At 45.0% G+C, this 22,364-nt stretch overlaps 1 long non-coding RNA gene across 1 annotated transcript; it reads right to left on the bottom strand.

Moving 5' to 3' along the window:
* Positions 1–5,564: 5,564 nt before the first annotated feature.
* Positions 5,565–21,392, bottom strand: LOC110313575. The gene is made up of 4 exons (XR_002380120.1): positions 21,275–21,392; positions 16,518–16,898; positions 14,592–14,652; positions 5,565–5,669 (listed from the first exon to the last, which is right to left on the bottom strand). It is a non-coding gene; the product is annotated as an uncharacterized LOC110313575 (long non-coding RNA).
* Between the last annotated feature and the right edge of the window lie 972 nt (positions 21,393–22,364).

Here is a 22,364-nt window from a genome sequence, read left to right as displayed (position 1 = left end):
TTTCCTTCTCCTTACGGAGGCTCAGTGCTTCAAGATGCAGATACCAACAGGCAAGGGTTTCCTAAGTCGGGACACATGAAACCTACCTATGGGAGGCAAAGGTACTAGTACTTTCTTCTCACTTCTAGTACATACGGAGTGAGGCTATACTGAGGTAGCAGTTCTGTCTGTCATTGTAAGAATAACACTGTCCATTTTGCTAGGCTTTCGAAATGTAGCGCACGTGGCAAAGATTCAACAATAGTTGTGAACAGAATCTAGTAGGCTTACAGTTCTACCTTGGATTGGGGCTTTGCTTCTGGAAGACAGCCTATAAAAGCAGCGATTTGCAGGAGGGGGAGAAAAGGAGTGGGTCTTGAGGCATTTGGTCAGGGCAGACATTAGTTCCATTTAGGGCTCAAACCAGCCCTCAGGTAATTGTAGGTCTCTGCATTAGCTTGTCAGAGCAGAGAAAGCATGGAATTTGAGCTAATCTGATGGGCACGCGAACTGGGGACTCGGTGCCAAGTGAGACCATGGAACAAAAGGACACATGTGTTTCCAAGGGGGGAAAACCACAACAGGACATAGATTCAACTCTTGGGCACATGACTCTCTGGGGAGCCTTAGAAGGCTTGTCATTTTTGAGAAGTGGGCATTCTTTGTATAAAGCCAAAGAGTCCAGGGCCTCTCGGGTGACTGAGGCATAAGGCCTCTTTAGAGTCTTTTGAAGGGAAGTTATCAGCACAGAGTTGCTTCAACAGTTTCTCAAAACTCTCTTTAGGAAGTCTGTCTGTCCAGGGAGTCTGAGCATTCACATCACCTGTTTCAGGACAATGAATGGAGGCTCCACCCAGTTTATTAGACTTTTAACTAGTCCAGGGTGGGGCTTAGGAATTCTGGTACGTGAGCGCTCTCCCATCTGACTGCAACTGGACAGACTTAAGATCCATGAGAGCCTGAAGGTAGCTCAGGATTAAGATCCTTGAGCCTGTCATGGTATATGTCTGTCATGGTATATGTCTGTCATGGTATATGTCTGTCATGGTATATGTCTGCAATCACAGCTACCTGTGATGATAACTCTGGAGTTTCGCTATGTCTGAGCCAGCCTGGGCAGCCTGGTGAGACTGTGCCTCAAAGTAAAATTTCCCTAAGGGGTGAGGGCCAGGACTTGGGGGTGGGGTAGGGGTGGCTCATTTGGTAAAGTACTTTTCACACAAACACGAGGACATAAGTTGCAGTCCCAGAATTCATGCAAAGAACCAGGCAGAGTGGCGCAAGAGGGCTATACCAGCAACTGCGGAGAGGGGAGAGACCACTCCCTGGGATTTGCTGGCTAGCCAGCCTCACCTACTTGGCAAGCTCCAGACTGGTGAGAGACCCTGTATCCTAAAAACAAATTGGATGGAGCTTGAGGAATGACAGCTGAGGCTGACTTTTGGTCTCTATGTGCATATGTGTATGTGAACACACACAGGCGCGCGCGTGTGCACACACACACACACACACACACACACACACACTGAAGATACAACTTGATGGCAGAATGCTTGCCTTCTATATTTGAGGCTCTGACCTCCAAACAGAGCAAAGCAAATCCAATAGCAGGTGGAGGGAGCGGGCTGCTGTCCTGAGAGGTAGTGTAGGCTACTTGAGAAGGAAGTGTTGTAAGAATGACTGTGGGGATGGAAGTGGGTGCTTGGTGCTTGGTGCTTTGTGCTCTGTGGTTCAGGGCTTTGTCTTTCCGGGGAGTTGATGCATCAGCACCATGTCTACTGCTGCCCCTCTCCAGACTGGCTTCCTCAGAGCACAAATGTGTCACAATTGTAAATGAGACCAGCTCTCACTCTGATCTAGGCAGGAGCAAGTGGCTCAGAGCAGGATGACTCTTGACCCTGTTTCCTAAGACTGAACCTCAGGAGAGTATCACTGAAGGGGAAATAAAGAGAATGGAGAAAAGAAGCAGAGATTTTAATTTTCTGCCTGTGAAGGCACTCACACCCGAGCTTCAAGTGGGACTTTAGGTCTCCTCCTGTGGGCTCCCCTTTTGGGGACCAATGTGTTTGTGCCTGTTGTAAAGATGGTTGGTATTAGGACACTAAAACAATCAGGTATTTAATCACACAAGTAAAAGATTACCCACTTCAGAAAGAAAAAATGTGTTTAAAGAGTCAGCCAGTATACTTCTAGTACATTTTTACTGATTTAAAAATGGTTCTGTAAGTGGTAGTTTTTAAATCAGATCTTTTGTAATCCCATAAAAACAAAAGCACTCCGTAGGAAAATTTAAAAGCACTATATTCTGACTAAATTAAAGGATTTAAATTCTTTCAAAAAGAGGGCTATAGTAATAAAATAGTAACTAAAACATGGGCAGATAAATGGTCTTTTCTGCTTATTTATCTGAGACAGGGTCTCCATATGTAGCCCAGAATGGACTTGAATTTGCAATGATCTCCCTGCCTCGGTCTGCAATGGGCTAAGATCACAGACAAGCATCGGCCTCATGCCTGACTCGATATGTGCCTTGGAAAATGAGAATCTGTTAACACACCTTAGACTAACAGGATACAGTGGTCTTCTTTCTACTGTGTTAAGTTAGCAAAAACAGTGGGCACAATTGCTTTTTGCCTGTGAATGCTCGCAGGGAAAGAAGGTGGAGGTTGGGAACAGGATAGTCCTGTGAGCAATGGAACTTCATGGCAAATCCTTGAGCTTTTTTTCACAGTGAAGACTGAGATCTCACTGGAGACCCCAAGGGTAGCATCAGTAGTGGGCTCGGATGTGTGCTTAGCAACACCAGATGTTGGTGAGCAGGTGTGGGGATGAAATAACAACTGTAGTTTCTCCTTTAGCTTTTTTGGGGCCTGATTTCTTTAATTTATATTTTGGTGTGTTTTCCCAGCATATATTCATTGTATAGATGAATGGACCTTGTTATGAAATTTTAATTTATGTACATCACAAACTTTGCTTATCTTCAGTGTCTCTTCCCTTCCAGGGTTTTTGAGACAAGATCTCAGGACCCTCACTCTGTAGCCCAGGTGGTCTAGAACTCACTGTACAGCCTAGGTTGTCTCAAACTCACAGAAATCTGTTTGTGTCAGCTTTCTCTGTCCTGGGGTCTTAGCTGACTGGCTCGTTGCTTGTATTTTTAAAAATATTACCCATGCAGGCCCAGAGACAGGAGCTCTGTGAGTTAGTAATGTTGAAGAGTTTGCAGATGATTTAATTTACATGGATTTTCTAGAGGAACGTGAACAACTGACCTGAGAGAGCTCCACTCTAGGACCCAACAGCAGCCCCTTCCTCCCTTCCTCATTTGACAGATGCCCTCTGACAACACCTCTTCTACGCCTGGTGACAGTACACATCCATCTGTGGATGCAGGTCTTTGTCTTGGAGGGGTTCTCCAGAGAAACAAAAAGAGAATGTGAAGGGTGTGTGTGTGTGTGTGTGTGTGTGTTTAAAGAGCATTTATGTGCTACATACATATACATGTGATATGCATTTGTTACATTACAGAGAAGGACACACACACACACACACACAGATACACACACACACACTGACAGGAGAGACAGACTGACAGGAGATTGGCTGACAATTAATGGATTGTAAAGGAATTGGTAGCTGGCAAGGCCAAACTTGAAGGAGGACAGGCCAGCTGGACCTTGGCAGGAGGCCCAGGCAGAAGATGATGTTTCACTTTCAGCATAAGGCCATCTGCTGGCAGAATTCTTATCTTCCAGGGGTCATTCTTCTTATTATTGGTGCCTTGACTTTTTTTGGATGAAGCCCATCAACACTGTGGAGAATAATTTTCATTAGAAGTCTATTGATGAAAGTATTGCTCTCATGAAAAATATATCTCCTTAGAAACATCTATGATGTTTGACCAAATGAGTGGGTAGCATGGCCCAGCCAGGTTGACCAGTGAAATTAACTGCTATAAACTGTGCCTCACTTTGCCTGGCCAGGGTGACTGCCTTCCTCTCAGTCACTCTCAGGAGTGAAGAATTCTGGGGATTATCCACCTTAGTGACGGGAGACTTGCCAGGACAGGCCAGTAGACCATGGAGGGAACTTTGATCTATCTGCAATTTCTTCCCAGAAGATGGGATGGATAGTTAATAGCAATGTCTAGGGTACATGCACAGAATTCAGGAGCTTCTCTCATCAGTCCTGTTGTTTAAACGTTTTTCTCCTGGCTAAGGTTGTAGAGAATCACGTTCTGGCCTCAACTCTAGCTTGGCCTTTCCTTTCCTTCCTTTTTGACGGGAGAATTCTCTGAGGGCCATTTCTCTGTCATCAATAGCATAAGTGTAGTCGGTAGTGACAGCACAACTTGTTTAATGGAATTGTCGCTCATAAAATTTGTATGGTGTCTAAATTTTTTCTAGATTATATGATGGATAACATTTTTGCATTTTACAAACATGGAAAACTAAGGATGTGTGTTTAATAGGTCATCTTCACTGTCAACTACATTTATGAACACCTAGGAGACACACACCTAGGTATGTCCGTGAGATTGTTCTCTGAGGGTTTTCAGTGATAACGGAGGCAAACCTACTCTGAATACAGGCATTGTTATTTTGTGGTCCAGAGTCCTGAACGGCATAAAGAGAAGAAAGCTAGCAGAGCGCTCTCCTGACTAGTAATGAAATGTGACAAGCTAGCCCAGACTCCAAGAAGCAAATGATACATGTAGCCCACCCTACTACACAGAATCTATTCTTTTACACAGTTCCTTCTAGTTCAATCTGTGCAGATACACTCGCTTGCATAATTAAATAGTCTACATTTTAATCCTCTCCCTGTTATATAATAACTCATGATTTATTACCTCACAAGTGCCTTCCATGTCTTTATGGAGATAGAAATCCCATTAAAAGGATGTATAGTAATTTAATGAACCAATTCCTAGTCTTGATTCTTGAGCTTTTTCCACATTTTACACCATGTTGCTCTGGCTTGCTTTTCTTTAGAATGACTGTCTAAAGACAGGATCCCTGGGATGGTGAGATGGCTTAGCAGGTAAGAGCACCCGACTTCTCTTCCAAAGGTCCTGAGTTCAAATCTCAACAACCACATGGTGGCTCACAACCATCCGTAATGAGATCTGGCATCCTCTTCTGGAGTGTCTGAAGACAGCTACAGTGTACTTACATATAATAAATAAATAAATCTTTTTTTTTTTTTTTTAAAAGACAGGATCCCTGAATCAAGAAGATCAGGAGCATTTTTCTCATTCTTAATGTGTGCTATTTTTGTTGAATTTGATTGAATCGAGTCAACTTTTCTAAGGATCATTTTCCTTTTATTTACTTATTTGGTTTTTGATTCTTTAGTGATGACCTGGTTTCCAGCGGTGACCTCTGCAGCCAACACAGCACACAGATGCCATCATGATGCCTTGACTTTTTTTTTTTTTCAGTCACATCTTTCTGACAAAAATATTCTCTGGGGCTAAAAATGTCCTTGCCTAGTCCTTGCTCAAGAGAGATTTATAGCTTGGAAAATCTGAGTGCAGTATCTGCAGCCATTTTTCAACCAAGAATGGAAAAAAAACCCAGTTCACACTTACAAGGCAATTTGGATTTATTTTTGGTTCTTTGATAATCTTGAGAGCCATTAGAAGGCTCCATGTGGAGGAAGAGTCCCAAGGTGAGAGTGGACAGAATCTGGAACAAACGTTTCAGAAAATGTTTAAGCATCCTCTTATGTATTTTTGTTGCAATAGTTGGAGTTGAAATATTTGGGGGCATTAATGGGACACAGTTCTATGTTGCTGAGCAGATTCTGGTAAATATACTGTGGTTCTCCTTGGGGCACAAAGGAAGAAATGCGTGTTAAGAAGTAAGTTTAAAAACTCCAAGTTTGGCCTGGTACTGAACTCAAATAGGAAGAAGTACAGGAATAATTCTATTTTAGAAACATTGTTATCTTTTTGACTGTGGGTTTTCAGTTGGTAAAAGTTAACTCATATTAACTGTAAAACCAGAAGGCCGTACTGTGATACCCCCATATACGCATAGAGCAGTTTTGGTTCAGTCTACACACACCTACCCTGTCTTGCCCACCTACCCCTCTCCTTACCCCCCCCCCCGATTTTGTCTCTTCCACCCCACTCCTTACTCACTCTTGGAAAAATTACTAATACTTTTTTCTCAGACCTCTGTGCAGTAGATGGCACCTCTATATCTGGATTCTTCTTGTGTTTAACCCTCTAATGACAGTACTTTGCATGCCTCCCTTGAGTTCAACAGCCTAATGTTGACTCTTTGAATTACCCTGTGGAGAACCAATTGTTCACTAGGTGTTTGAACTCTCCCTGAATCTGCCATGTATATGATGGTTCTAATAAAAAGGTGTGGGTTAAGCAAAAATCATTTTAATACTGTTTTATAGCTTTATGGTGGGACAGATCTCTGTTCCTGTTTATTGCTAAATAATATTTCATTGTGTACATATGGCCCATTCTATTTTTCCATTAATTAGTTGATGGACATTTGGCTTGCATGACATTTCTAGGCTCCTTTGTGAGGAACACAGCTATGAATATTTATGTATGGATAGTGTGCTGGCTAGTTTTATGTCAACTTGACACAAGCTAGAGCCACCTGAAAAGAGAGAACCTCGGTTGAGAAAATGCCTCCATGAGATCCAGCTGTAGAGCATTTTCTTAATCAGTGATTGATGGGGGAGGGCTGAGGGGCTGGGGAGGGTCCACCCCATTGTGGGTGGTAACATTTCTGAGCTGGTGGTCCTGGGTTCTATAAGAAAGCAGGCTGGGCAAGCCACGAGTAAGTCAGTAAGCTTTATTTCTCCATTCCTTCTGCATCAGTTCCTGCCTTCAGGTTCTGCTCTGTTTGAATTTCTTCCTTGACTTCCTTCAGTGATGGGCTGTCACCTGTAAGTGTAAGCTGGAAGAGATAGTGCACATGTGCGGCAGTCAGAGGAAAACGAGCAGAGTAAGTTCCTCTCCACAATATAGTTCACCAAGTACCAGATTCACATCCCCGGCTTGGTGGCAAGTGCCTTTACCCACTGAGCCATCTTGCTGGTTCCCTCTTCTGGCTTTAACTATCTCTACTTTGACACTATCCGTGCACAGATCTCCTTCTAAATGCCCAACTTACTTTTGGGGATTAGCTTTTGAATTGGAAAGCAATTATCCCATTCATAAAGCTTTCTCAATAAATATCCCATTCAGTCTTTTAAGCAAAAAATGACTTCTGTGCCTGCCTAGTTGAGTACACAATGTTAATTCCTTGAGTCTTCATGAGGAGAAACAAAAATTCACCAAATTTTTGATTACTCCCTGAACCTGCTGTATATGTGATGGTAATAAATTTAAAAGGTTTATTTTGAGCAAAAATATTTTTTTTAATAACTTGAATACAGTGTTTCAAGAACATTTCTGAAGTGAACATCAGCTAAGTGAGAGAAGATGTCCTACATACACCCTAAGGCTCAAATTTTTCCCTTTTAGGCTTCAGAATACAAATGTCTTAGGCATCTGATGCTGACCTAAAATGGTTAAGTTGTATGAATGTTGGCCATGAAGATTCATTTCCTTCCTTTTTAGTAGAAAGATGATATTAGCTGGTGTAATTATATCCCTAGGTGGCATTAACCACAGAATTGAAGGGTTGGCTTCCTTCTGGCAAGCAAACCTCGAGTTTTGACTTGATGCTTCTACAGCACGGGTGGATAATCGTGCCGCATGTGAAGGGTGGAAATTAGAGTGTAGGGTTGCTGATCTGTATTCCACGAGCTGAGTATTCCTGTGCCAGCCCAGAAATATCTTAGCAGTGCTGAAGTCTTCAGTTTTTCTGTGGCTTCTCCAGACCCTGTAAGTGATCCTGGAGGCAGATTCTAGTACATTCCATCGCAGGGTCTAATTATGGTTGCAATGGTCATGGAACATTTCAAGCAAAACCCCACATACCCCACCTATACCTTCTTGTTTTTCCTGAAAAGGTCAGCAGTTAGAGACAGCTTGGGCAAAGTCTCTAAGAAATAAAGTCAGCAAGAAGCAAATAAACCCAGAGCACGGCGTCACTTCTGAGGGAAGAGCTCCAGTTGTCTTGTGCACTCAGACTGACGTGATTTGACATGCTTTTTTTTTTTTTTTTTTTTGTCTTCAGGTTTTGAATAATTGCTTCTTGCAGAAAGCCTGTATTTTCTGTACTCTGTGGTTACCAAGCTGTACTTGACTTTAAAAAGAGTTTAAAAAAAATGTATCCTTGTGAGAAATTGCTGCTTTGTGGAGTACAAATGAGAGGTTTCATGATCTTTGAAGCCAGGAAGGCCAGTTCTGGCTCAGAAACCCCACTGCCAGAACATTGCCAGCTCTTCATGGCTTTTTCTGAACTGAACTGTCCTTTAGTTGGTACAGAAAAGGAAAAGCTAAAGGAGACTCAGGCTGTGGATAACAAGTTTTGGGGTTCAGAAATTCCCCACAACTCTTCACCCCAGAAATAGGAAGAACAGGCTGCGGAAGGTCTCCCAGGACTAAAGATTCTCTCAACTAGGGATCGTTCTGTTTCCCAGGGGACACAGCAATGTCTGGAGACAATTTGTACTGTCACAAGCAGAGGCCGTACAGAGAAGTTTAGTGGTGGTGGTGGTGGTCGGGGATACTAGAGCACATCCACATAGCCCAGGCTAGACCCCACTGCAAAGAACAGTGGGGCGCCACAGAGCTTCAGAGGTGTTCAGTAGCCAGCAGGTGCCAGGTTCCTCTCTGGAGGCCACAGGGGGCCAGAGAGCTGGGAGGAGACCCAGTATCACAGCCAGCAAAATGTTCTCTTGTTTGGCGCTGCACTTCTTGGCGCTGCTTTTAGGGTGCTGTGCCATCAGAAACACAAAACGCAAGCTTCTCTCCCCCCCCACCCCACCCCGTAGGAGAGGTGTGGACCTAACTGGTGGAAACCCCAGACTCCAGAGTCACCTGAGTGCACGCGGCAGCTGCCACTTCTCCTTACCCGCCCAGGCAAGCTAATGCAGGCCTGGGCTGATTTTCTTCCTGTCTTTGTCAAGCGTTTCATAAAGCTTGCCCCAGGTTAACTTTCTTCTTAGTGGTTAAAAAAGTGTGTTTAGGGTGAGGAATTATCCCTTAAGCTTTTACCTTTCTTGGAAGAGCAAAGACTGGCAAACAGATTAGAATGTTGCCCAAAGTCCGTAGAATCTCTACACTGTTTGGAATTGGGCTGACACGTGAGTGGGTTTCGACTTTCTTTGTCTGCAAGAGTGTCACTCATAACTGCCCCCTTCCCCTCTCTCTCTCTCTCTCTCTCTCTCTCTCTCTCTCTCTCTGTGAGTGTGTGTGTGTGTGTGTGTGTGTGTGTGAGTGAGAGAGAGAGAGAGAGAGAGAGAGAGAGAGAGAGAGAGAGAGAGAGGGAGAGAGAGAGAGTGTTTAAGAGAGATGACAACCTTGGGAGTCATTCTTCAGGGTCCCGTCTACCTCTTTAGGTTTATATCCTCTCTGGCTTTGGATTTCTTTCTGGCTTTGTCTGGGCAGCTCGGCTGGCCAGTGATTTCCAGAGATCCACTCACCTCTACTTCCTCGGCACTGGGATCATAAGTGTGTGTACTACCATGCCTGGCTTCTTCTTAAACTCGTGTTCTGAAGATCACATTTGGGCTCTCATGCTTGTAGGGCAAGCAGCTTCCCAGCAGAGCCATCTCTGTACTGTCTGGTTCTCTAAGACAATCCCCATATTGTCTACTGCTCGTGTGCAGATACGCAGTCATTCTTCTGTGTCTGAAGTCCCGCCTGCTCTGATTCCCCACTGATCCCAAGGCTACTCTAGGCAGGGAAAAGGTACAAGAAATATGCCAGCACACTGGTCACTTTAGCTAATGACACTTCGGGGTGTTTGTTTGTTTGTTTGTTTGATTGTTTGGTTTGGGAGACTTTTTTTTTTCACACTGTAGCCCAGGTTATTCTAGCACTCATAATATGGCCCAGGCTGGTCTTGAACATTCAGTAACACACCTGTGTTAGCCTCTGATAGGATTACAGACACAAAGCATCACCAGACCCAGCCCCCTTCTCCTTATTTGTAACTAGTTACTATACCTATGTACATGATGTGAAGCGGGCATGCCGTCGTGTACATATGGAGATCAGAGGACAACTCTGTGGCGTCAGTTCTCTCCTTCCACATTTACGTGGGTCCCAGGGATCAAACTCAGGATGTCAGACTTGCTCAGCAAGTGCTTTACCCACTGAGCCACACAGCTAGCCCCTTTTTCTACCTTTTAATGACAGGTCCAGAGTGAGTGGCACAGAGATTTCCACCAGGACCATTTCAGAAACTGCTGTAGAGTGGTAGGGAAGGATGGGTTGTGCATCCCCACTCCCTTCATACTCCTCTAGGGAGCCAGCCCTGAAGGGCTCAGCAGCAAACATCCGCCCACTGCCAATGGCTCAGCACCACAAAGACAAGAAGGCAAATTCAGTGCTCCCTGGATCTGCCTTCTTTCTTTCATGTGACTACGTATTCCATTCTCAGAATGGAGAATGAATGTGTGTAGGAGGAGTGCCTTGTGCTCTGTGTATTCAGATGCTGATTTCTGTGCCCTGAGAGAGATCTAGTTACAGTCTGGACACAGGCATTGCCATGATCGTTGTGGTGTAAAGAATGTTTCCCAGTTATCTCTGATTGCTGAATAAAAGGCTGAACAGTCAATGGTTGGGTAAAGAAGATAGAAAACCTGGACTTCTGATCATCTGAGGAGCAGAGCGAGAAAGGAGTGTGCCAACAGGTAGGTGAGGTTCAGGAGAAGACAGGCCATGAGGGAGGTGGAGGAGAGAGGAGGAAGAGGGGGAGGAGGGGGGAGGGGGAAGGAGGAGGAAGAGGAAGAGGAGGAGGAAGGAGTCCATGAGGTCAGGCATGAGGTGGAGTTGCCAAGGGAGTTCTCCATGAAGGACAGACAGCTACATCAGGGCAAGCCAGGGAGAAACTAAATGCAAGTTACTCAGGGCATGTGGCTGGGAAGTAACTAGATAGCACAGAAGTTTGGAATATCTGCCCAGTTACTGTGCTTAAAGCTTATTGAAAAAAAACTAATAGGTGTCCATCTCAATTATCTGGGAAGTAGCCAGGTTAGGAAGAACTGCTATCTTTAAATTTCATCCTATAGATAAAGTTTTTCTTTGCAGATGGCGAGACACAAGTGCTAGAAATCCAGTAACTTATTAAAGGTGATAGAGTTCTATCAGACAGGTCTGTGGGGACATTTTCTTGACCAGTGATTGATGTGGGAGGGCCCAGCCCACTGTGGTGTTGCCATCCCTGGGCAGATGAGCCTGGGCTAAAACAGAAAGCAGGCTGAGCAAGCCACGGGGAGCAAGCTACTATGTAGCATTCTTCCATGGCCTGCTTTAGTTCTTGAGTCGAGGCTCCCGGCCTGACTTCCTTTCATGATGGGCTGTACCTGTAAGCTGAAATAAACCATTTACCCCTTAAGGTGCTTTTCACCATGGTGTCTTACACAACAATAGAAAGCAAATTATGGTACACACTTAAGGTAAGCATGGATAATTCATGCACTTAACTTTCACATTCAGAGATGCAAGCTGAGCAACCTGCCCATTAAGTCTCGGGGATCCCGAGCATGTGGGGAAATGATGGAAGCTCTGTTCTTTCTTAGCACATCCAGGGGTGTCTCTAGCAAGCAGACTCATATTGCTTCATAAGCAATCATAATGTTTAAGGACAGTTTTCTATCTTGGAAATGAGAACCATCTATTAATACTTCACTGTGGTGTTCAACTGAAGAAGTGGGAAGCCACTTCAGTGCTGGGGGGGGGGGAGATCAGATGGGGTTTCCTTTAGTAATGGAAGGTCTTTCTAGCTGGGCACCGGGATGGTCTGGAACAGTCTCAGCTGGCCTGTGAACATTCACACTGTGGCTAATACAGATCAAAATGTGCCATAATCACATAAGGTATACGAGATTTGGAAGAAGGAACAAAAAAACTATAAAGTATTTCTATCGCCACAGATCTCCCCCCCTGCTTACAGCTTCGAATCTCAGAGAACTAAGATGGGGAGGCATTGGAGTTGTGCTGACCCTCGCTGCAGCAAGAGTTCATTGTCCAACTTTCAAGCCACCCTCATCCCTGTCCTTCCATTCCACTGGAAGAAGGCATCCCCAGCATTTACCCAACACCAGACCGTGGTCTCATGTTATCTTTGCAAGAGTATTCCCCCGCCCTACTAGAGACAAGTGAGGTCTTGCGTTCTGAACAGGTATCCTGGGTATTCTAATGGGCAGCTGGACTTGGGGGTTATTGGTGTCTACTTTCCCTAGTCCTGTCTTCCATCTGGCTATTTCTGTCCCTCATGCTTCTTCAAAGCTTTTCACTTCTGTGACACTAACATTCTCCTTAGCTTGTCAACAACCCCCCCCCCCCCAAGTTGGGCAACTTTTCCAATGCCATTTCTGGCTTTAGCACTGAACCTTCTGGTCAGCCTTTCCACACTTGATCTTAAGTCAAAAGGCCGAGAAGCGATTGGTCAGCCTTTCCAAATGACATGCCCAGGGATACAGAAGGAGACTTTGCAACAATTCAGTCTATGCTTCTGGCTAAGACCAGAGATTTCCAGGTAGAGATCTCATGCGTGAGGTCTTTCTGATCCAAGTGACATCTGGGAGCTTTCTGCATCCTGGGAGCATGTGTACTGGACACAGCCCTTTGTCAATTGCTGTTTAGATGTTGAGTTTTGCTGTTTATGTTGTTCTTGCTCAGGCCTCAACCCTCTAAGTGGGAGGAAGAGTTTGTTTTAGCTTCTCAAACCACAACATCTTGATGGACTCACAGAAGTCCTCTGAATCCTGCTTCCTGTTCTTCATATCCCAGGATTACCTCTATCCAGGGTCACCTGCAACCTCTTGTGCCCCCTGCTCTCAGAGGACACCAGCGGGCTGGTTCTTCCCATTGCCTGTTCTCCTGTCTCTGTTGTCTTCTGCCATCCCCCGTGTGGAATGAGACAACCTCTCAGTTTATGAAGGAGGCTGTGACCTGCTTTTCTGTCTCCTCACTACGCACTGGACTCTTAGAGGCAAACTGAGAAGCAACTCCATCTCTTCGTGTGGCCACATCTACCTGGGTTCCTGAGCACACAGGTCATCAGGGCTCTGCATCTCACTCATGTATTTCTTCTTTAGTTCATTTGCTCACTGAGTAAGGAATATCTAGGTTTTCATGTATCAATGATAGAGACTTGCTCTCTGTCTCTGAGATTCCTAAGCAGCTACAGCAACTCCTTTGCTTGTTTTGAGCCTTGCTTCCGTCCCTAAGTAGAAATCTTAATGAAGAAGCCAACACGACTATTGTGACTAAAACCAGATCAACGGTTTAGTGTTGACCATGTTCCCAGCTTCTTACTGGTAGCTCTCTGTCCTGTACACATGCCTTTCCACGTGGGATGCTTCCAAGTGGGACAACTCTGCTCCAAGCCATCCAGAACCACCCAGGGGTTGTTATGGTCAAAGCGATGGCACTTACCCAGCACTGCCTCGCTGTTGAATGGGCACCAGCCATTTTCTGTTCTATTTTCCTGAATGCTTGTCTCCTGCATGCCTATTATCTGTGGGTCTTTACCAAACTGCTACAAACTGTTTTCATGGCTTTGTTTCATTTGTAACTAGATGAGAAGTCTTCCCTCTTCCTCCTCTTCTTCCCACTTTCCCACCTACCCCCAATCTTTCCCCCTACCCTCCCCGCCCTCCACCTTTGGACATTTTATATGCCTGACACGTTTAGGATAATTAGAAAAGCAAACATTGTACTGGAGTGCCCCCAAATCCTGCCCAATAGAAACTTAGCTTTCTCCCTTTAAAACAATGAAGACTATTGTATAATTTAAAAAAAAAAAAATCTTCCTAATGTTTTGATCAGGACAGAGTGCACTCGTCTTTGGGGAATTAGCTTGACTCTGTAGTGCCATAGATATCTTGACTCTTGGCTATGGCTGCCTCATGGCTCATAGGGATATGGCTAGAACCCCTCCCCACCATGCTTGTTTGGAGGGAACTCTCCCCATCTATAGCACATGGATGCCATGGCCTCTTCTAGCCCACCCAGAGGAGAGCGTTGGCTACAGCAGGAGGCAGGTGGACCTACATTCTTCTGCAGTGCTCAGCAGTCTCCATGAGGAAGCTAGCTGTGATCTTGAGTGTGACCCCAAGAAAGATGTTCGACATCTAGATTTCCACGGTCCAGCCATGCTCCAGGTGGCTTCTAGGGATTAAGGAAGATGGCCGATTCTGCTGGAGCTCCGGTATATAACTGAAGGTCTCTTCCACTGCCATCCCCCTGACACACCTTTTGGCAATAGGCTACCTCTCCTTTTCCATCTCATTTTTTTTTTCTTTTCACTGCTCAGATCTCACTGTCTTTGGAACTTCTCAAAAGTTCTTCCAACACCGAGATACTAGACTGAGGCTGCTTGTCTTAGTGAGCCACCTCAGGCTGTGGTTGTGTCCGATTTGCCCTATTACTTAATCTGATTTCACTAATTCTTTGAGACAGATACTGTTATGTCCCTTTGCCATGTAAGAAACTGAGATTCATCTCTGCTTACCAGGTACATGAGGATTTTACCATGCCAGCTTTCTGAAACTTGACTCAAATGCCAGCGAAAACTGTAAAATAAATAATGATGCAGAGAAAATACTTAATCTGCAGAGAAACCCAAATGCTTCAGTAGCACAGAAGCACAATTTGTTGCTAGCGGATTGATATATTAGTTATAAATCAGATTACATTTTCCACAAAGCTTGTGCTACCGGGGCTCTGTGTGGCAGTGATGTGAGCAGACTATAAATTATTTGAGTGCTTGCGAGTTACTAAACTGCTTGTCACTAAGAGGAATTACTTATTCAGATGTTCTTCAGCTGCAGACTGGCTGCTTCCCAGAACTACCAAGAGTTAGCACTTACCATCATTGGCTACCTCATTCGGCCACAGAAACAGTTTGTCTCACCAATAGGCCAGCTTCCATCTAGATCCATCTATCTAAGCTTATAGTAGCTTCAACTCTGTGGAAGTTTGAATAAAAATGGCCCCCATAAGTTCATAGGGAGTGGCACTGTTAGGAGGTGTGGCCTTGCAGAAGTAGATGTGGCCTTGTTGGAGGAACTGCATCACCTGGGGTAGGATTTAAGGTTTCAGATGCTCAAGCCTGACCTAGTATCACTCTCTCTTCCAGATGCCTATGGATCCAGATGTAGAACTCTCAGCTACTTCTCTAGCACCATGAATGCCTGTGCCTTGTCATTTTTCCTGCTATGACAATAAAGGACTAACCCTCTGATTTAAGCAAGTCCCAATGAAATGCTTTCTGTGATAAGAACTGCCATAGTCATGGTATTTCGTTACAGCAGTGGGAACTGTACCAGGGACTTGGATATTGAGGTGGTAGATTTGACTGTGCTTTTGTTTGGAGGAATGTAGATTTTGGATTAGGAAAGCATTTGAATACCTTAAGCTGGGGTTTAATGGTCCATACTAGTAGGAATGTGGAGGGCAGTGGCGCTGGGGGTGATTTGAACTGGGGTGGGAGGGGGCTGGCTCAAGAGGTTTAGAGACAGTTCTGGTGATATTTTGGGGAAGAATGTGACTGCTTTTTGCCCTTGTCCGGAAAGTCTGCCTGAGGCTGCATTGGAGAATTTTGGATTAACAGCTTTAGCAGGGGAGATTTCAAAACAGCCTAGTGTCAACTAGTAGTTATTAGTGGCCAGTGTTATGCAGATATACAATGAAAAGGAACAAACTGAGAGTCTTACATGAAGATCAACACAGGCAGCAGAAAGAAAGAGATACTGAGCCTGGCTTCTGCGTTTAAAACCTCCAAGCGTATCCCCAGTGACACTCCTTCCAACAAGGCCACACCTACTACCACAAGACCACTACAAGTGTCACTACCTGTGAGTCTGAGGGCCATTTTCAACCAAACAACTACAAGCTCCCTCCATCAGAATTAATCTCCAATGTTTCATGCTTTATCTCCTCTGAGACTTACTGAGCCATAATATAGGATGTACCTGGTACAGAATACATGCTCACAGAATGTTTGTTGACTTCATGAGTGTGGTGGTTTGAATGAAAATGGGACCCCACAGGCCCATAGGGAGTGGCACTATTAGATATGGCCTTGTTGGAGGAAGTATGTCATTGGGCTTGGAAATCTCAGAAGATCAAGCCAGGCCAGTGTCATTCTTGCTTCCTGACAACCATGGCTGTAGACATAGAACTCTCACCTATCTTTCCAGCTCCGTGTCTATCTGCATCCAGTCATGTTTCCTGCCATGATGTCAGTGGGTTAACCCTCTGGAAATGTAAGCCAGTCCCAATTAGATGTTTTTCCTTAATAAGAGTTATCATGGTCATGATGTCTCCTCACAGCAATAGAAACCCTAACTCAGATAACGAACAATGTCCTCGCTCGTGGCAATAATCAAATGAATTAAATAGACCGGACCTGAGTCTACACTGCTGAGTCTCTCACCTTCATCCGTATGCAGACAGAGGCTGGATGGCAGGCATCAGTGACTACACTGGCAAGTTCAATGCCCTTGTTTGGTCTTCTTGCGACTCTTTCTCCATGCTTCCTCTTTGGTTAAATCCCAGAGCAAAATTGTCCTCTCTCCTTTAGTTGCCTTGTCAAGTCTGTCTTGATCTATTTCATCTATCCCCTCTGGTCATCCCATCCAGTCTGGGGTCCTTTCCAGTTCCTCTCTTGGCTACCTTTCTCCCTTCTATATGCCCTCCCAATCACATGATGTCTGTGGCTGCCTTCCAGGCAACGGCTCTTCTATCTGTCCATCTCTCTTCTAAGCTTTAGAGACCCGTTTCCAGTTTCTTACGGAATAGATTTGATAGGAGAGCCCTACAAAAGACATGGATTAATATGTATATATTAATGTGTGTGCATATGCATGTAAATATATGTGCAGTATACATGTGTACATATGAATACGCTTGAACTGTATTGTGTGAAAGCAACTTCATAATGAAGAAAATCCAACCCACAGAGCCTGGGAAAGTGAAAATCAGGCCAGAGTTTAATGTGCTGTGAATCCCATGGGAGAGTTTGTGTACTGCTGATCATGAGCCTCTAGCCGCTGGCAGTGGTCAGTTCTCTGCTTAGGGACCTTGTCTCCTTCACTATTATCTACAGGACTGAGTCTGACCCTTTCTTTCAGGGTCAAAGCTGTACCCCTATCTCCAGCCTGGCTGTGAGCCCACCCATCCCCCACAGCCACACCTGGGCCCAAATGAGAAGTGACCCCTAACTCTTGGGGTTTCGGTTTTGTGGCACTCATTTTTGTCCCACCCTTCCAATTCTTTGGCTTCTTTTATTGGGAGGTACCTGCTCTCTCCTCTCGAAGCTCATAGTCCTGGGAACTTCCCCGAATTTCCTGCTCAGACGGTAAGTAGTTAAGTGTGAGTTTCAGATGGACCACGTGTATTTTGTGTGAGGGGCAGTGTGTGCGTGTACTCGGCATGTGTGCAGGTGCACACGCCCATGCATGTGGCCACTGAACCCAGGGGCTTGCACTGTGCACACGCCCATGCATGTGGCCACTGAACCCAGGGGCTTGCACTGAGCAGCGTCCTCTATTATTTTTTTCTACTTGTTTGTTGCTTCTGAGGCTCCGGGTTGTGTCTGGAGCTGCAGGACTCTCTTAGGCGAGCCTTTGGAATCCATCCTTCTCTGCTTCCTGGTGCTCAGATTACAGGCACTCCTTCATGCACAGCTTTCTCTGTGAGTGCTAGGAATCTGAACTCAGGTCCTCATGCTCATCCCAAAAGTGCTTTACCCACTGAGCTGTCTCCCCAGTATATGTTTCCAGTACTGAAGTCGCCGTGTACCCCAAATTCAAAGTTAACTGAGAGTCCTGCCGGGTACCCTGACCCTGACACTCCTTCTACCCCCATGTTCCTCATACACACGGGACATGGGCCTCTTTCTTACATCATGCTCATTTGCTGTTTCACCTCCTCCCCACTACACCAGAATGTGTATCCCTGAGGCAAGGACTGGGAACACTCCTTCACCATTTCTCAACCAGACACCATCTGGCAAGCACTGTGCAGACATGGGGCTCCAGGCAAAGAAGACTAAGTTCCTACTCCAAGAGCAGAGTTGCAACCTGTGGACCCTGGCCAGACTCAGCCCCCACTCATCTTGAACATGTTGGTAGTTTGTATACTTGCCTAGTGAGGTCCATACTTTGCTACAATGGCAAAGTATGTGGCCTCTTGCCTCACAAAGCTTAATATATTTGCTCTCTTTATAGAAAAAAAAAAAAACAAAAACCTTACCAACCTCTGGCCTTGCTGTCTAGAGAAGGAAGACAGACATAAACAAATACAAGTTCATTTATCTTTCATCTCCAGAGCCTCATATCGATCAGTGTGTGGTCTGGTAGCCCACGCACGTATGGGAGCCACCTGGAGCCTTCACCAGTCGTTCTTGATTTCCAAAAACTTGAGAATCTGTCTTTCGTTTTTATTTTTGAGACATGATCACATAGCCAAGGCTGGCCTCCAGATTGCTATGTATGTGAGGCTAGCCTCAAACCTGGAATCCTCCTATCACCCCTAGTGCCAATATTACAGGCGTGCACTACCATCCCCAGTTTGAGAGCCCACCACTCACAAGGCTTTCAGGGGCTTCCTCGAATCTATGTGTTACCACCCCTCAGCTCAGGGCCTACTATCCTATGAGTTTGTGGTCAACTCTGGTCAAGGGTTGAACCAGCAGGAAGGGTCCATTCTTGGCCTACATCTTAATTCTCTCTATAATTTTAAGTCTGTGGCATTGTTGCATGAAGTTACCGTTTTAGCCTGTTGCCTTGAAAGTGGATTTTGCAAAAATTTCCCATTTACTCAGACATGGAGTTACTGGGCTTCTTCCTGTGGAGAAAATTGGCGCATCATTCTCTACTGTTCTACAGAGGATGTCTCAATCCTGAAGGAGGTGGCTGCCTTCCACCCGGGAGCTATGGACCAGAGCTGTCCTTCACTGGACAGTTTCTCCTACTTCTGAGTCCTTTGCCGGGAGCTGTCCTGGATTGTATCACTAACAGTCACATAATCAAAATAAGCTAACTAGTCCCATCATGTCCCAAGCTCAGAAAGCGGTCTGTCTTCCTGTGGTGGGACGTGACAGGCCGACAGAAAATAAATAAAAGCCAATCCAACCCATTAGCGTTTGGAAGGCAAATGTTTCCTAGCAAAAATAAAGCCGGTGACTGTGTGGAGACAGATGTTGACACTTGCTACTCTTGTTAGCACACTTAAGAAAATAAATTCAAGATAAGAGAGGCCCGGGCATAGTTGGGACCTGTGTGCTGCCTGTTCTTCACAAAGAGAGTCAAATACTGAAATCATATCCCTGTATTTCCATTTAGACTTTCTTGGGAGAGACAAAGACTTGGGGCAAATGGAGTTTTAAAACCTTGGATTATCTGTGTAATTCATTACTCTAATAGCCGTTTCTAGTTCACAAAGATCCAGGTTTTCTGTGCTGTTGAGGAGCTGGCAAGAGTGAAAGTAGTGGGACCATTTCTCCACATGCCAGGCAGTGAGCTTACCCAGCTAGCTTCTCCAGTTTGTGTTAAGGTGTGGCTACCAGTGGGGATTCAATTTTCCTGTGAGAAAAAGACACCGGCTGTCCTGTTCTGTTCTCCCCACTGGATGGATAAAATCATTGCTGCTTCACATGATCATGTGGGCGACTGTCAAGAAAGATTTTAAGTGAAGTGATAAGGCACAGGAAATTGAGCTCGAGTGTTTAGGTAAATGAGAATTGCTTTCTCTCTGACAAGTTTTTGGGAGAAAGAAAAACTTGAAAATAAAATCTTAAATACCGAGGTAGATCTGTGTTTTATAATGGCTGTGGCTCATTTTGTCCATGTTTGCTATACTTACAATATTCCCAGGCAAGTCTAATGGGGCTGGTTTATAATTCCAACTTCTCAGGAGCAGAGGCAGGAGAATAGCAAGATTCGAAGCGACTCTGGGCTACAGAATAACCTCAGGGTCAGCCTAAGCAACCGAGGGAGACTCTTGCCTAAAAAATCTAAAAGAAAAAACAAAAACACTGCCTCCCCAGACTCCCAATTCCCCCATATACCACAAAACCAAAACAAGCACATAAAAGAAACCAATACCTCCAAACCAAAGAAGCAAAAAACCCAAAGAAGGTGGGAGCTGGGATCAAGCTAGTGACAGAGTGAACCCCGCAAGCGGGAGGTTCCAGGTTCTGGGAGTCCCATTACAGAAACAGAGAACACTTGCAAGCAATCTGTGGAACTCTTTCCTCTGATTAAAACTCATCTATTCTTGGTTAATATATTTTCATATCCAGCAGCTCAGTATTTTCCTTTTAAATATATTTTTAATAACTTAATTAGTTCCATTTCTGTGTTTCTGTCATTTACAGAAACACACTGGGGAAAGAACTGAATTAGAAATTGTCTTCTCATATCTTTCTTTTAGAAAGAGCTTTAGGATCAATTACTAATTGCACCAGCATGGGGCTTATTAGCAGGTTAAAGTCTCTTGTAGGTAAATCGTTAAAGAAGCCAAATGAATTTCGAGTGCAAATCTGAGGTTTACCAAAGCGGGGGTTGGGGGGGGGAGATCCTTATGTAATCACTCGGGGAAGGGCCAGATGCTGTTCTCCTGTTTAGGACACTCGCTAAATATGAAAAGCAGCACCGGTTCCCATTCAGCTGTTTTGTGTTAATAAACTTCCATCCATCATAAATTACCAGGGAAGCCAGCCAGATGCTTGAAACCCACCCGCCTTGTGGTCCAGGTTGCTCCTCCTGGAGTTGCAGTTTAGCTAACTTCACTACTACAGCAGCCTGATATAATTAAAGAGTGGGAAGGGTGTGCTTTTAGCGCTGTTGGGTCATTAAAGGTTTTTAGGGGACCCGGACTATTTCTTCCCTGTAGTAAAGAGGGAATAGCTAGTCTCCTAGCACAAAGAAATGAACGAGCGCAGTGCTTTTTAAAAAGTTTAAGTACCCAGGGATGTAACGGGACTCTCTGACATCAATTATGGAAATCAATAAAGAACGCCCCTCTGTTGGCCCTCTCCTGACAGAGGCAAAGAGCATGGCAGAGTCAACAAAGCAACTCTGTGGAATCGAATAATCAATTACGTCAGAATTGCATTTTAAAAGATGTCTCTAAATTTTTTTTTTTCTTTTTGCTGCTAAAGTCTGTTTCTGAACCCAGTTTACTTACCTCATTCCTGAGAACAATAAAGGCTCAATAAAGGGTTTTACCTGCCCTACTGGTTTAAAATAACCTACAGAGACTGCCCCACACACCCGTCACCAGCTGAGCCCTGTGAGTAAAAGAGAAAGCAAATGAGGGAGGTCGGGGGCTGACAGAGGCTCTGCAAGTAGCTGAGTTGCTGGAATGTAAAAAATTACAAGGACGCCAGGATGTATTTCACCGCATCGAATAAATCAGAGTATTCTGGAAGGACTTGCTTTCCTGACACTGGGCCAATTCCATCATCCTTGGTCACTAGACCCCGAATTACCAAAGGATCTTTTGGTGCTAAATATCCTGTGATAAGAACATTTTCTGTCACAGAGAGCCAGTCTCACACCACCTTGGGTCTTCCCTAGCATGCCTAGGAGGCCCAGACTCCTAGAGTCTTTCAACAATCCCTCTGGGTCCAGGAAAGGGAAAGGGTGAAGACCTTCCACGTGCTGGGGGGTAGTTTATTTAACTTTGGTTTTACTATTGACAACAGTTAACAGTCCAATTTAGAGACAAGTTCCATAAATCAAGTCGCCCTTTAAACTCTCAACTCCCTCTATTCCTGTAATATGGAGAGAATAGGGTACCAAATGGAACGTGCTGAGTTCCTCTCAGGGAGCCCCTTGGGATTCATTATCAGCACTATACTGTAAGAAGGTAATGGGAGATGGACCACAAGGTTGGTGGACAGAAAAACTTGAGCCATTCTGGATGTGGTCTCATCATGTCTGATGCTGAGGTTCCTAGATGACTTGTTTGTCCAGATCTGGGTAGGGCTGAGGGGTGGGGTCAGTGGAGAGCAAACAAGAAAGGGATGATGAGATTGCAAAACGGTAACTGACGCTCCAGGATGGAGAGGGCCCTGTATGTTGAAGGTCAAGGATAGATCATAGGAGTTGGTCACAGGCTGACTTAGGCTTACTTAGGCAGAGCTGTACATGAAGAGTCAGGCACCCAGGTGAGTTCACCATTGTTACTTATGAGCCCAGGAGGGGTCCATACCATAAATCACATCCGGCAGGCTGAGGAGTGCTCTGTGTGGCAATCTGGGCATGGTTGGGAC

This window comes from Mus pahari, chromosome 1 (assembly GCF_900095145.1).
Source record: "Mus pahari chromosome 1, PAHARI_EIJ_v1.1, whole genome shotgun sequence".
Classification (NCBI taxonomy): Eukaryota; Metazoa; Chordata; class Mammalia; order Rodentia; family Muridae; genus Mus; species Mus pahari.
Note: the sequence above shows the minus strand (reverse complement) of the source record. Positions and strands in the feature narration are given on the sequence as shown.